General features: G+C 37.3%; 1 pseudogene across 1 annotated transcript; it reads right to left on the bottom strand.

Moving 5' to 3' along the window:
• Positions 1-10,630: 10,630 nt before the first annotated feature.
• LOC148195187 (G-type lectin S-receptor-like serine/threonine-protein kinase At1g67520) lies at positions 10,631-14,469 on the bottom strand (annotated as a pseudogene). The gene is made up of 7 exons (XR_015781025.1): positions 13,312-14,469; positions 12,758-12,881; positions 12,459-12,658; positions 12,165-12,375; positions 11,255-11,491; positions 11,019-11,169; positions 10,631-10,945 (listed from the first exon to the last, which is right to left on the bottom strand). The product of XR_015781025.1 is annotated as a G-type lectin S-receptor-like serine/threonine-protein kinase At1g67520 (transcript).
• Positions 14,470-15,814: the final 1,345 nt, after the last annotated feature.

The raw sequence follows: 15,814 nt of genomic DNA, 5'->3' as shown, positions 1-15,814 counted from the left end.
GAATGAAAGAGATAGAAAAACCCGAGAAAGAGAAAAGGAGAGCTGTCACCATCTCCCAATCTACCCCAAGGGGTGGAAAAGTGTGTTTCTACTTCCTTCCAGCCAAAGATACAAACCCTAGGAAACCCTAAAGCTTATATATTATTCGTAAATTACAGAAAATTAGGTCCAAGCCCATTAAAGTGCCGCTCAGCGGTAAAATACCGCTCAGCGGTAAGTGCGTGTCACGTTTCTTCCCCTCAGCGGCCATTTTGCCCCTCAACGGACCTCCCGTGAGCTTCTGAGTGCCGCTCAGCGGTAAACTGCCGCTGAGCGGTGACTTCGGCTTCTCCTTTTGCACTTTTTGATGTCTTTTCTGATTCCATATCTCTCCTTCTTCACTTCTTTCACCAAATTCACCTTAATATCTGCACAAAAACACTGAAATCAAGCATAAACCTGTCCAGCTCTCTTATTTCTGAAAATATGAAGAAAAGCATGATTTCAAGCTAGTTTCTAAGTATAAAGGTTGCTTTTAGTATCAATTTTAAGCATGAAAATAACAGTTTTTCAACTGTTATCACTAACACAAAACTACTGCAGATAAAGTCCTTCAGTTCCATCTCCACCTGTAGTCTTAAATCTCTGAAGCTCTCAACCAAACTCAGCTCTCTAACCATCATAACAGATACATGCACAGTCTTCCAGCTCAAGGCCTCAGCTACCACATTAGCCTTGCCGTGATGATACAACAACTCAAACTCGAAATCCTTAAGGAACTCCATCCATCTTAGCTGCCTCATGTTCAACTCCTTTTGATCAAAGAGGTACTTCAAACTCTTATGATCACTGAACACTTGAAATTTGGCGCCGTAGAGATAGTGCCTCCAAATCTTCAAAGCAAAAACCACAGCTTCCAACTCAAGATCATGTGTAGGGTAAATCTTCCCATGAACTTTCAATTGTCTTGAAGCATAAGCAATCGCTTTCCTTTCTTGCATTAACACACAACCCAACCCTTGGTAGGAAGCATCATAGAATACCTCAAAGGCTTTACATGCATCCGAAATTATCAACACATGAGCACTTGTCAACCTTTGCTTTAACTCCTGAAAACTATCTTCACACCGATCGGTCCAAGCGAAAGGTTGACCTTTCCTAGTCAATTGAGTTAACGACACCACTATCTTAGAAAATCCTTCAATAAAACGACGATAATAGCCCGTTAAACCAACAAAGCTCCTAATCTCCGTGATCGACTGAGGCCTTTTCCACTGAAGCACCGCTTGCACCTTGGCCGGATCTACAGAAATACCACCAGCCGAGATCACATGTCCCAAAAACTGCACTTCTTCCATCCAAAACTCGCACTTGGACAACTTAGCATACAACTTCTTTTCTCTTAACACACCTGATGACAAATTTATGAACACCGAAATACGGCGCCACAAACTTGTTGAACAATCGGCAAGTGTGACCGAATCGTTTCAAGTAATAAACTCGATAAGACCAAGTATCGTTCTCCCAAAGGACTCACGACCTAGTTTAGTTATGTGATTTGTTGATTATTTAAGACTTAAGAACGAAATAAGTGAAGTTTAATATGCAAAACAGAAAATAAACATGTATGCATGAATGTGATCAATGGCTAAAACAAAATACAAACACTTCAATGGAATATATGGATGAGTATGTTGTTGGGGTTATCAATTTCATCTTATCCACTCTCATATACTTTAGGAATTCAACATTCTTTTCATCACTGTTAATGCCACTCTCTAAATTACCTTGCAAGAAGGCCTATCCCTAATTACGAGTTCATACGATTCCTAGCATTCCTAATAATTAGTTCTTTTAGTGCAAGAGCTTAACGGCAACCAATATACTATTGGGAGAAATTCCCCGGATCTAGACTTCCCCGTACGTTCCCGTATCGACAAAATCAATAATCATGCATTGAATGAGTTAAACAAAGCAAGCATTGAGCAAAGAGGAAAAACCCTAACTAATGATGAAAGAAAGCATAGGTCTTAAATATAAGATGTAAAAACAAATTCCATATATGAGAGTTTCACAAGACTACATTGATTCCCCAACAACAATACAAGGTTTAGTTCACCATATTCATGGTGAAACTAGATGAATAATAATGAAAGAATGAAAGATAAAACCCTAGAAAGGTGAAGAGGTAGCCTAAGCATCCAAGCTCCTCCTTCAAAGGGGTGGAAGAGAGAGTGTTTGCTTCGTTTCTGCCAAAGACACAAACCCTAGGTTGTCCTAAAGCTTATATACTATTCTAAAATTACAGAAAATTTAGGCCTAAGCCAATAAGTGTGCCGCTCAGCGGTAAGTGCGTGAGTTGGTTTCTTCCCCTCAGCGGCCATTTTGCCCCTCAACGAATCCCCCGTGAGCTTCTGAGTGCCGCTCAGTGGTAAACTGCCGCTGAGCGGCAGTTGCGGCTTCTCCTTTTGCACTTTTTGATGTCTTTTCTGATTCCATCTCTCTCCTTCATCACTTCTTTCACCAAATTCACCTTAAAACCTACACAAAAACACTGAAGTCAAGAATAAACCTGTTCAGCTCTCTTATTTCGGAAAATATGAACAAAAGCATGATTTCAAGCTAGTTTCTAAGTGTTAAAGGTTGCTTTTAGTATCAATTTCAAGCATAAAAATAACAGTTTTTCAACTGTTATCAACACCTAGTGTTGTTTTAAGACGAGCTTCATGCTCTTCCATAGTCTTGGAATAGATAAGAATGTCATTAACTTGAACATTTAACAATACCACACAAGATTTTCTACTTAACTCAAGGTAAAGCTTTTCAACAAGGGTTTTCAATTTATGTTCAAGGCTAAGGGTTCAAAGGATAGAACACAAAGTGTTCTCTTTTAATGGGCTAACTTTATGAATTTGGCCAATAAAAAGGGTTCCAACAAACGACCTTGATCATATGATGCAAAACAAGCAATTGATTCAATCATAGAAAACCTGGGCAAAATCATTCATGTTTCCAAAGTAATAGCATTCAATCAATAAAAACTCTGAAGCTCAAAACCTCACATATAAGCTCATTAACATTTGACATCCATATCCTGCTTAATCTCACAATCACAATCATAATATCCTACATTTGTTCACAAAGCTCTTGAATCACCTGTATAAGCATTTTATGTGCACATCTATCTCAACATCAATCAATCAATAATCATCATCAAGCATTACTTATCACACAATCACAGTCAATAGCAAACCATCATAACAAACCAGGTTTCCAATAGAGTACATCAACCTTAATCTAAAACAAAAGTAAATAAGTTCAGAACACTTAAACCAACAAAAGCATAAGTTCATGATAACATTCATCAGTAAATGCTATCTCATCTCCTCATCAACCTGAGCTGTCCTCTGTATCTTCCTCTTCTTCCTCATCTTCATCATCTTCAAATGCATCATCATCATCAGCTTCATCTTCTCCCATCTCCCTAACTGAAGCTTCAGCTGCTTCAGCTCCTCCTCCTTGCACCGGCTCCTCTGGCCAAGCTACCACATTATGGAATTCCTCCATAGTCCACCTGTGAGTTGGAGGTGTATCATACATCCCCACAATCATCTCAGCAGTAGCCACCTGCCCTCTATGAATGGACTGTAACTGAGCACCTATAAGAGACATGTACATGTCCCTCATCTGGAACGGTTCTGCTTCGTGTGTCTTAGCAGATGTCTGGCTCTGTGCTTGCCCTCTCTCTCTGTGAGCACGGCGTGGTGGAACTGGCTGAGCTGCCTCCTCACCTCCACAGTACTGTCTGTAATAGGCTTCATCAATGGCTTTACTGATACATTTGCTGCCTAAGTTTCATGGTTTTGCAGGAGAATGCCCACACAGACATTTGGAGGAGCTCCATATCATGTGCTCTTCAATGAAGCCTCTAGATGTCCCTCTTGATTACATTTTCTTGAGCGCATTTCCGCATTCATTACAAGGAGCAGCTAAGGATTGGAAAGACTCTCTTCCTCTGAGATCCGTTACCGATTGGGGATATCTTGAGCATCAGTTTCTGAGCAAATTTCCCCCTGTGCAATATGCTTACAGCAACGGTCTTGGATGGAATGACCCTACCTTGGGATGGTATGATGCTCCACAGCATCAATATCAAGAACCACCATTCCAGAGTACTTTTATGCCTCCACCAGTCCAGCAATACCAAAGTCAGCAATATGATGCTCCTGCCCAAATAACTCCTCAGCCTTCTACTTCTGAGCCTACATTGCAGGAGTTGTTGGAGCAGATGACCATGCAGAACCTTTAGTTTCAGCAAGAGAACATGCAGTTCCAACAAGAAATAGGAGCTGCCATTCAGAGTATGACTGATTAGATAGGGCAGATGGCCACTCAACTCACTGAGGAACAATCTCAAGATTCAGAGTTACCATTTCAGACTGTTCAGATCCCAGATGATGTTAGTGGCATCAACATAGAAGATGGGGAGAAGAGTCATGAGCTTACTACTGCGCCACATACTTTCCCACCTTCAGATGTCTCTACTCTTGCACATGCGGAGACTTATGAAGATTTTGAGGACCAGGCAGGTATAAGCAGCAATTTTGAGCCAGGTAGACCATTTTCATCCTCCACCACTATTCCAATCTTTAGGGAAGTGGAGGTAAGCATACCTCAGTATGATTATGTCAGTGATGATTATGTTGTTCATGATTATGCTGTTGAGAGGTATGTTGATGATGATATTGTTGATGAGTCTGTTTTTAATTCTCCCTCTCTGCATGATGAGAACCAATTTTTGATATCAAATTCGTATGTTTATTCTCCATGCACTGAACATGAATCTGAGTCTGTGGTTGATATTGCTTCTGAATTTGAAAGTGATCCTTGTTCTGAGAGTATATTTGAGGTTCAGCCTGTTAAATTGGGATTGGGTGTTATACCTCTGCACGTCATTTCTTTGGAGCCACATTGCACTAACCATGTTGCAGGAGGTACACATGAATTTGACCAACATGCACCCACAGTGGAAGGAAAAGGTGCTTACATACACACTAGTTTCAACAGCAATAGGCACCAGCTGAACCCGTTCATCAACAATCCTTGCTTCTTAGATCCGGCTGTGGATGACATTTCCCTGCTTGATCAAATATGGAGGATGAAGCAATTTTTCCTCAAAACTTCCTGGCTGGATCCAATGGTGGAAGACATCTCCCTGCAAGTCCAAAATTGGCAACTGCCACCATGACCAGGGGAGTTTTCTTGCTCTCTTCTCCCCCTTTTTCTACTTTTATTGCACTTGTCCATGATCTGTTCACTGTTTTGATTTCTAATCTTATGCTTATGACACATTGAGGACAATGTGTAGTTTAAGTGTGGTCTATTGGGGGAGATTTTTATTTTTCTTTGTTAGTTTTTGTTTTCTTGGTTAAATTTTTTTTCTTCTTTTCTAGGTTATTTTTGTCGTGTCTTGTGTACAGTTTGCATGTTTCTCTTGCTTTCTGGAATTTATTTAGTTTGTAGACTTGACCTTCACTTCATTGATACTTGGCTTGAAATCTTTGCTTTTCTTTGCTTGGGAAGATGATTATGATGTTTGAGAGGTTGATTTGATTGTGACATAAATTACCCTGTGTGAGATTTGAGCCACTTGATGTTCTTTCTTGTGTGTGATATGTCTCTTGATTGCTTGCACATATGCCTTGGCTTGACTCTTGTTGATAATTCTTGATTGATATGCATGTTTGGAAGTGATAAAGGCAGTTTTGTTTTTGAGCCTCTCTAGCCAAATAAGCTTACCTTGTTCTGATCCTTTGATAACCCCTTTTGAGCCTATACTTTCCTCATTTCTTTGTTTTGAAGCTCATACACTAGCCTTAAGTGAAAAACCATGATTACCTTAACCTTAGGGAATTTTGGAGCTTTGGAAGTGTTTTGGGAACAAGTGTGGTCTCCTGGGGGTTTCTGATGAATTGGCTGGTTGGTTCCTCTTCTTGTTTTGTGTTTGTAAATATGTTGTGTATCTTGTCTCTTACAGTTGTGTCCTAAACAGAGAGAAAAGAAAAGAGACAGGATGAGAAAAAATATAGAGAAAAATAAAAAAAAAAAGTGAAAAATGAAAAAAAAATTTGTGAATAACGAAGTCAAGAAGAGGATTTAATTAGAGGTTTTGGGTGTGAGTTGACTGTGTTTACACTTGTTCCCCCATTGTTCCTCTATTTCTTTTGGTTTGTAGCTTCTCATCCACATTTATCCTCCCTTGTCCTTGGCCCCATTTCACCCATAAAAGACCTTTTGATTTGAACATGCATGTGTTTGAGTGTTGATATTAGAGACTTGCCAAGTCTGTTGTTGCTTGCTTTCTTAAGTGCATTGAGTTGAAATTATTTACCGTAGACACTTGAGAGAAACACTGATAGTGCATCTGTGAGTTTCTGTCGCTTTTGATTCACCTCTTGAACTGATTGATTATTTTGCCATGCTTGGAAGTGCTTGGATAATTTCATGAGTATCTGCTTTCTTTGATTTTGTGTCGGATATTGTCTACTTTCTTTCTTGGTCCAAATTCCTGGAGAACTGTGTAATTCTGTTTCTGTCCTAGTTAGTGTTTGTTTTTTGTGTGCTGAGTTTATGTCACTTCCTTGATGTCCTTTGAACTATTCCCTGATTTGCGTCTTGATTTTGCCCAGGAGTGCAAAAGACTAAGTGTGGTCTATTTTGATGAACCAATATTTTCCTCACTTCACTTAGTTTAATGTGCTAGAATTAGTCGGGGAATTATGCTTAAACGTCTGGTATTTTCCTGTTTTTCCTAATTGTGCTAAATTTGATCGGAAATTCTTATTTTAACTAATTTGAATTATCTGAGCTAATTATTTTACAAGGAAAATTTGGAGATACAATTTGGGACATTTGAAGGTTAAATGAGAAATGGCAATTGAGCCCAATGCATCTCAGTCATTTCAATTTTCGCACAGTGCTGCGTGAAAGTTGTGTCAACTTGTGTGTCTTCGTTCGAGTTCAATTCTTATCCGTTTTCTATGCAATTTTTTTTCATAGTTTCGTATGGATGTCTATTTTCACGTATAGTTTTTATTTTGTTCAAATTCGTTCTGTGCTGTTCCCAGTATTTTTTTTACTCCCCTATGTCAGTCCAATGCTTACTGTTTGAGTGATTTCTAATCTGTTTGCATTTGCTTGCTGTTGGGTACTTGTGGTGGCTGGAATTTATCATTGGACAATGCATCTCACGGCCTAAGACAAAATGGAGGAATATTTTATTCTTTTTGGAAGGAAGTGGGAGAAGCCAAAATAGAAAAAAAAAAAAGTTCCACACACATGGAAGCAAGCACACGGAAATCCCATTTTGAGCTGCCACCGAGAAAAGAAACTTCACTTTCATTTAATGAAGGGGTGCACCTAGCAAATTAAAATAAAAAGAGAAGACATGGAGGTGCACAAAGAAGCCAAGCAGGAAGCGGGGCACACGTCCAGCACACCTGGCCCACACGCTGGCAACAGGAGGGTTTTCCATCTTGTATTAAAAACGGGGGACGTGAGGATCCAGCCGCCACTCTCTGGGATGGCTCTTAGCAGCAGCACGGGAGTTGAGCTGGAAGTATGGAGAATAGCACGGTGATTAAGAATGGGGAACCAGGTGCAACACGATTTTTTCCTTTCATTGATTAAAGCACACGGAGGATGCTGTTGTAATTTTGGTTCAATACTTTTTATTGAATGTTTGTTGTCTTCCTTTGATTCCAACACGTTGATGGCTTAATGATGATGGCATGGGAGAAGCACCTTCATTTTCTTTGAGAGAAAAAGTGATACAATTTTCTTCCTTTATGCATAAGCGGTGAAAGTTTTATATTTAGGAATTAAGAGAAGTGCTTATTCAATTGCCTTGGAAAGGTGCTAAATTTATTTGGCTTTTAATTATGGATGGTCCAGCGGCTGTCACGTCTAGCATTATTAGGAGGAGAATTTGTTTTTTTTTATTTGCTTTTAAAGAATGGAAGTGTTGATTTCATAGGGTAGGAACGCGCAGAACTAGTTTTTTTTTTCTCTTTCTTTAGATTCACACGCTGATTTCAATTTCAATTTGGAGTGCACGTGATTTTATTTTGGTGATGCAGCACGGTAAAAAAATATTAGGAGAGCTATCATTTGCACTTTCAATTTCTTTTGAGAAGCATGAAGTGGTCTGCTGATTTGGAAGAAGCGTTGGGATGTTATTTTGGGCTTCACACATGAGTTACATTTTTATATTTTATATATTAATTTGCATTCAGCATTTTTCTAATCTACATTATGTCTTTTACTGTTTATGTTTTCTTTCCTGTTAGTATTGTTAATGCGTTTCAATGTTATTAGTTCATTTTATTTTATTTTATTTTTTTTGTTGTTTAATACAATGAGCATTTCATTTTTAGCTTAACCGTTGCATTTTTAATTAGTCGAAGCACTTTACAATTATTGTTATCTTGCTTTAGAGACCGTTCAGTCTCAATGTAGAACCGTTCGGTCATCTGTAGGACCTTTCGATCTTCATGCTTTGTTCATTCATTTCCAATGTTTTCAAGTATGTTTGGCTGTACTTAATTTCCAATTTTAATTTAGTTCACTTATAATCACAAAAACACTTTCAAAACCCCCCACTGTGTGTTTGACCTGAGACTTGAACCAAATTTGGTCCTTGATAGACGACCTAGGAGTCACTTCCTAGTAACTGTACTGCATTCTTTTATGCACAACTTTTGTTGGGAGGTGCGACCCTCTCATCATCAGGCCTAGTCAAGTTGACTTCAAATTGGGTCAAGTGGAGTCAAACCCATGTTAGATCTAGTTAAGTTAAACCCACGGTACGCATCGTGCGAAGTTTGGCCCAACTTGTTGCGCCAAATCCAATAATTTCTTTGTTGATTCTTGCACATATGAACATTTATTCTATCAACTCCATCCAGATTTCCATTTCCTTTGTGGTCACCATCATTTCCAAATGCCACAAGCTAAATGATACCAAATATCAAAAGTCAAAAGTTGGCTAGCTCCAACCTTAGAAACAAAAGAATTCTTATTTAAAGACTCCAATTCAATACAAATAGTTGTATATATATAGTTCTGGCTTCCAAGTGTACACCAGAACTACACTTGCTAAATTTCTAAAAAACTAATAATAATTATTTTTTTTTTAATTGTTGACTTCAAGCTATATAAGTAACTTTCAACAATTTACTTAAATAATAAGTCTTTCCATAAACATTTTCCTTTACAAGAATCCATTTAGATATGTACTTAATCTCTTGTAATAATATCAAATTCAATTGTTTGCAGACCATTCCTCGTATGGGTTTTGGTATTAGCCCTTTTCCTGGTGGGTACCAAATTAGTGTCACTGGGATATTGTGTAGCATGGACATCAATATAGAAACCGTAATACAACATATTTATAATCTTCAAAGTATAAGTCGAGATGACGCACACAAAACTTATGCAATAAATCTATAAATTATTAACATAAAGAAGAAAAATCCGTATCTATTTTTTCTTATGTTATGTTCTGAGCGGAGAGTCCGGTGACAAAAGTTAGAAGACCGTTTTTTAAATTGGATACTTTATCGAAATGTTGTACGAGAATTGGTCGTTTCTACTTTAAGCTGTTGTTCTGCTTTAATATGAATATAAGTACTACACCACAAAGATATCCAATTTAAAAATATGGAAAGTGTAATCAGCAGGAGGGAGGGTTGCACAAGGGACGAGAGAGTGTGCTTCTTCTGGTATACACTTGAAAAATAAATGAGAAAATAAAGTTAAACGAACTCTGAAATTTAAACCAAACTCACAAAGCTTGAAACAAAGTCATCCTAAATCTTATTCCAAAGCTTAAACTTCAGCTTTGGAATTCCCTAAAAATTAATGAATAAAGCATATATGATTAAGAATCAATTCAAATACATGAGAGTTCACAAGGTTACATCATTCTCCAACAACAAATAGAGTTTAGTTTCCCATAGACCTGGAGAAACTAGATGTACAATGGAAAAGCATGAGATATAAAACCCTAAGAGTAGAAGAGGAAGCTTCCTTCTCCAAATCCGCCTTCAGAGAGTAAAAGAGTGTGCTGTTGCGTTGCTCCAGATAGAGATACAAAATCTAGAGCGCCTAGCTCCTTTAAATAAAGTTGGAAAAGAGTAGAAATAGGGCCCGGTCCAAAAGAGTCGAAATAGAGCAAAAATTGGGCCGGATCAGCAACGCACACCGCTCGGGCGCCCCATTTGGCCGCTCAGGCGGTGGACGTCGATTTTCGTAAGGCTTGAGCCATCAATTTTGCCCGGGCTTCGGGTGTCCGACGCCCGAGCGGCCTAGCCTACCCGGGCGGCGGGCGTCGATTTGTCCACGCCAAGCCTCTTGTAGGTCGCCCAAGCTTCGTGCGGTTCCCTCTTCTGGTGCTTTTCTAGGCCTTTCTGAGCTCTATATCCTATTTCAAGCTTGAAACAAAGTCATTCTAAATTAAAACTTTAGCTTTGGAATTCTGCATGTAAGATGCATGTCCTTTGTCTGCACGTGTCAAGAAAAAAGGAAAAGATCAGTGTACTTCATCACACTGTAATTAAAATATGAAAAGTGCTCACCTTGATTCTACTTCTTAGGAATCAGTCATGTTTATTGTAGAAGCTGTAATTTCTACTACAGAATCAGTACAAGACCCCTTTGAAGATCAATTTTCATGAAGGATCTTTTTTCCGACATAGAATGTTGGTGTTTGAGGTAAGGAAACTATTGCACTTTTGTTTGTCAACATTGATACAATCTCAGACATGGTGGGTCGATCATCTGCATAATGTTCTACACACAACAGACCAATATGAATGCATCTTTGTACTTCATCAGGATCAATAGACTCCTTTATTGATGGATCAACTAACTCTGAACATGCACCTTCTTTCCATAACTCCAATGTCTGTCAATATTTTACTCAAATTAGAAATATGGAACAATAAGAAAAAATAACACAATGTGACTAATTTACATACATGTCCTAATAGATTTAATGGCCGATCAACATCATAGCAACCAAGGCTTCTTCTTCCACTAACAATTTCAAGTAACAACACTCCAAAACTGTACACATCAGACTTTGTAGAGAAAGCTCCTTCCATCATATATTCTGGAGACATGTAACCACTACAAGAAAAACTAATTTGTAACATGATGAAATCATTTTTATATATTCATTGAAAATGGAACCAAGAGAGTTTATCAAGCTCACTGTGTTCCAACAATTCTGTTGGTATTTGAGGCTGACTCATGTTGTGTGAATATTCTCGCCATTCCAAAATCTGAAATTTTTGGATTCATGGTTTCATCTAAAAGAATGTTGCTAGATTCATGTCTCTGTGAATGACTCTGAGTCTTGAATACTTGTGAAGATAAAGTAATCCTTGAGAAATTCCTTTTATTATTTTGAAGCGCTTCTTCAAATCTAGTAATTTGCCTCTTGTACCATCTTTCAATTGTCAACATTTATATTTTGATGGGTTAGTATGTGTACCAAACAACGTTGACTAGAAGTTTTCCCATATAAGTATTCTAATTGACGCATAATAAAAGAACACATAATTAAAAGGAGTCCTGTATATTTCTCACCGAATAGATAGAAATCCAAACTTTTATTAGGCATGTACTCGTAAATTAGAATCTTCTCTTCTTCATAAATGTAACAACCAAGTAGTTGTACAAGATTCATGTGTTGAAGTTCACATATTAGTGTTAGTTCATTTTTAAACTCCACAATTCCTTGTCCAGATGTTTTTGAAAATCTTTTTACAACAATCTGTGGCCCTGTTGGAAGAATTCCCTGAAATAACAGTAAAATAACAAATATTAAGTACTCTAATTGACACATTTTGTTAATGCATAACTTCATTGATTTCAAGTCACCTTATAAACAGGTCCAAAGCCTCCTTGTCCTAACTTATTCTCCGATGAAAATCCGTTTGTTGCTTCCATAACTGATGTATAATTAAACACTGTTGGCATCTTTCAATTGTCAACATTTATATTTTGATGGGTTAGTATGTGTACCAAACAACGTTGACTAGAAGTTTTCCCATATAAGTATTCTAATTGACGCATAATAAAAGAACACATAATTAAAAGGAGTCCTGTATATTTCTCACCGAATAGATAGAAATCCAAACTTTTATTAGGCATGTACTCGTAAATTAGAATCTTCTCTTTTTCATAAATGTAACAACCAAGTAGTTGTACAAGATTCATGTGTTGAAGTTCACATATTAGTGTTAGTTCATTTTTAAACTCCACAATTCCTTGTCCAGATGTTTTTGAAAATCTTTTTACAGCAATCTGTTGCCCTGTTGGAAGAATTCCCTGAAATAACAGTAAAATAACAAATATTAAGTACTCTAATTGACACATTTTGTTAATGGATAACTTCATTGATTTCAAGTCACCTTATAAACAGGTCCAAAGCCTCCTTGTCCTAACTTATTCTCCGATGAAAATCCGTTTGTTGCTTCCATAACTGATGTATAATTAAACACTGTTAGGCCATGTCCCTTTTTTAAATCATCTTCAAAATCTTCCATTGCAGATGACCGACTACAAGTTGCCAAGTATGCCATCTTCGTCACCTTCCTTCGACTCTTCTTCTCTGTTTGATGAATGTGAGAAAGATTAAAATATACACAAAGTATCAAAAGACTGAGCTTAGTGCTGTATGTACTAATCTGATTTTGAAGTACGTAACAACCTTGAAACACATATTTTCTCTTCTTTAAGGCTAGGCAAATAGTCAATAGACAAATTGCAAGTAGAGCTGCTGCTGCTACTGCAACTATCCATGTCCACTTTTTTGTACCTGCATAGAATTTTTACTTAAGTAACAATGGATATTGTTATTATAAGTTTTGCAAAGACTGCTTTCTGTTAGCCGACACACAATCTTGACTGTACGTGATTAAGGTATATAAAAAACCTGATTGAATTAAATTTATCAAAATATTATGTTTTATGATGTACAAAACTGATTTTGAAGTACGTAACTACCTTGAAACACATATATTCGTTTCTTTACGGCTAGGCAATTAGTGAATAGGCAAATTGCAAGTAGAGCAGTTCCAAATCCACTTTTTTTTACCAATGTAGAATGTTTACAATTAATATTGTAACTTTTCAACAAACAGCAATGACTGATTTCTCTTAGGGGACAAACAATCTTGAGTGTATGTGACTACATTAAAAAAAATAACCGATTGAGTTAAAAAATTAGAAAAAATCGTACATAAAGTAAACAGTAGTATAAACTAAAGAAATCAATCGAACAATATATTTGACTTACCCTTATGAAGAGACAACGTGTTCACCAACAAAGAATATACATCCAGTTCCATTTGAGTAAAAATCCATGAATCCAATGCAAGTACAATTACTCCAGCAACTGGCCTCACAATCACTGTGACCATAACTTACATTTGCTTCACTGCTTAAATTGTTAAATCTGATGAAACCAGTATGTTTCTAAAATACATCACCAGGATTCCTACACTTGGGTATATCCTGCCATCTTTGGCAACCTCCGTCAGTGTTGTTATATCCATAACACAAATCAGCCCTTGCAACATATACTTCACCATCAGATATCTGCCCAATATTTGATAACGTCCACGTTCGAACAGGGTCTTCATTTTTTGCAGTTGTGAAAGAGAAGGAGTTTTCGTCCCCGTTAGACACAAGTGTGTACTTCAACCTGCGTTGCGCATCCTCTGAAATGTACTCAAATCTATTGTTCCTCAGTTTCCCACTTCGCCAACAAACTTTTCCCCGTCTCCTTATGATCAATTCTTGTTCAACGTGTTCCCATTCAAGGCTAAAGGCACATGGAGAGGCAAGTGCATTGGTAAACCCTGAAACCACTAACCAACGATGGCCTGTTTTGTGATTAACACCTAACTTCTGGGTGGGGAGCAAAGTGTCAGTGGGATAATCAAAACTCTGCCACAAGAGAGTGTTTGTTCCATTAGGGTGAAGTTGTTGAAGCACAAAGTTGCCTGTGTCCAACAAAGTGGCCTTAGTGTTGTAGATAGCTTTTGGTGGAGAATACAGGATTATTGGCTTCCCTCGTTGAGATTCAATTTTCAGCACCCCTGAGCGGTTAAGTGACAAAACTGCAGAGTCCTTGTCAACAGGTTGGTTTTTCATCTAAACTTCAGAACTTTTATTTGAAATTATAACCAAGTATACGTTCTCACCACCAGTAAACGGAGTAAAACCTAAACCATATGTGACCTTTTTTGAACATATTCCTGTTGTGTAATTCAGTGTACCACCAGGATTTAAAGTGTCATTTGCTGCTTCAACATGAATACGAGTACTCCACCACAACCACAAGTACATGAAAGCAAGCAGATTCTGTGGTTTATGCCTGATAGGATGCTTCAAATATGGAGAGACTAAGCTGCACATCTGGACAAGGAATTGTGGAGTTTAAAAATGAACTAACACTAATATGTGAACTTCAACACATGAATCTTGTACAACTACTTGGTTGTTACATTTATGAAGAAGAGAAGATTCTAATTTACGAGTACATGCCTAATAAAAGTTTGGATTTCTATCTATTCGGTGAGAAATATACAGGACTCCTTTTAATTATGTGTTCTTTTATTATGCGTCAATTAGAATACTTATATGGGAAAACTTCTAGTCAACGTTGTTTGGTACACATACTAACCCATCAAAATATAAATGTTGACAATTGAAAGATGGTACAAGAGGCAAATTACTAGATTTGAAGAAGCGCTTCAAAATAATAAAAGGAATTTCTCAAGGATTACTTTATCTTCACAAGTATTCAAGACTCAGAGTCATTCACAGAGACATGAATCTAGCAACATTCTTTTAGATGAAACCATGAATCCAAAAATTTCAGATTTTGGAATGGCGAGAATATTCACACAACATGAGTCAGCCTCAAATACCAACAGAATTGTTGGAACACAGTGAGCTTGATAAACTCTCTTGGTTCCATTTTCAATGAATATATAAAAATGATTTCATCATGTTACAAATTAGTTTTTCTTGTAGTGGTTACATGTCTCCAGAATATATGATGGAAGGAGCTTTCTCTACAAAGTCTGATGTGTACAGTTTTGGAGTGTTGTTACTTGAAATTGTTAGTGGAAGAAGAAGCCTTGGTTGCTATGATGTTGATCGGCCATTAAATCTATTAGGACATGTATGTAAATTAGTCACATTGTGTTATTTTTTCTTATTGTTCCATATTTCTAATTTGAGTAAAATATTGACAGACATTGGAGTTATGGAAAGAAGGTGCATGTTCAGAGTTAGTTGATCCATCAATAAAGGAGTCTATTGATCCTGATGAAGTACAAAGATGCATTCATATTGGTCTGTTGTGTGTAGAACATTATGCAGATGATCGACCCACCATGTCTGAGATTGTATCAATGTTGACAAACAAAAGTGCAATAGTTTCCTTACCTCAAACACCAACATTCTATGTCGGAAAAAAGATCCTTCATGAAAATTGATCTTCAAAGGGGTCTTGTACTGATTCTGTAGTAGAAATTACAGCTTCTACAATAAACATGACTGATTCCTAAGAAGTAGAATCAAGGTGAGCACTTTTCATATTTTAATTACAGTGTGATGAAGTACACTGATCTTTTCCTTTTTTCTTGACACGTGCAGACAAAGGACATGCATCTTACATGCAGAATTCCAAAGCTAAAGTTTTAATTTAGAATGACTTTGTTTCAAGCTTGAAATAGGATATAGAGCTCAGAAA

The sequence above is a fragment of the Vigna umbellata genome, chromosome 7 (assembly GCF_029865625.1).
Source record: "Vigna umbellata cultivar VRB3 chromosome 7, Vumbellata_1.0, whole genome shotgun sequence".
Lineage (NCBI taxonomy): Eukaryota > Viridiplantae > Streptophyta > Magnoliopsida > Fabales > Fabaceae > Vigna > Vigna umbellata.
This window is presented reverse-complemented; position numbering and strand designations above follow the sequence as displayed.